General features: G+C 41.7%; 1 protein-coding gene across 10 annotated transcripts in view; it reads right to left on the minus strand.

The window, feature by feature from the left end:
* The window catches only part of AOPEP (aminopeptidase O (putative)), a 390,564-nt gene that overhangs the window by 361,021 nt on the left and 29,193 nt on the right, over positions 1-350 (minus strand). The window lies entirely within an intron of this gene.

Here is a 350-nt window from a genome sequence, read left to right on the forward strand (position 1 = left end):
AATCCCTAAGAGTCTGAAGACAACCATAGGGGCAACAAGGAAAGGCAAAAGCTAAGGAAAGTGTGGCTTATCTGTAGACAGTCTTAGGAAAAACAAAATCCCAGGAGAGGAGTGGGTGCAGGCAGTTCTGAGAAGAGAGAAAACCAGCTTGAGCCTCTGCAACCTGCCACCAGGAAAAGAGTATAAAGATCCGAACCTGGATTTGAGAAGCAGTCTTATTAATGAAACCCAAGGGGTTTCCTAACACACTCTCTCCTAGACAAAGCTAAGCAGTATCCATGAATGCTTAATAGACACTTGTTGAATGGATACCTCAATCATATAAAATTGAATAGTTTTATGATACTCAC

This window comes from Delphinapterus leucas, chromosome 6 (assembly GCF_059928025.1).
Source record: "Delphinapterus leucas isolate spDelLeu-1000000601 "Yukka" chromosome 6, BTC_Dleu_Yukka2, whole genome shotgun sequence".
In the NCBI taxonomy this organism is placed as follows: Eukaryota; Metazoa; Chordata; class Mammalia; order Artiodactyla; family Monodontidae; genus Delphinapterus; species Delphinapterus leucas.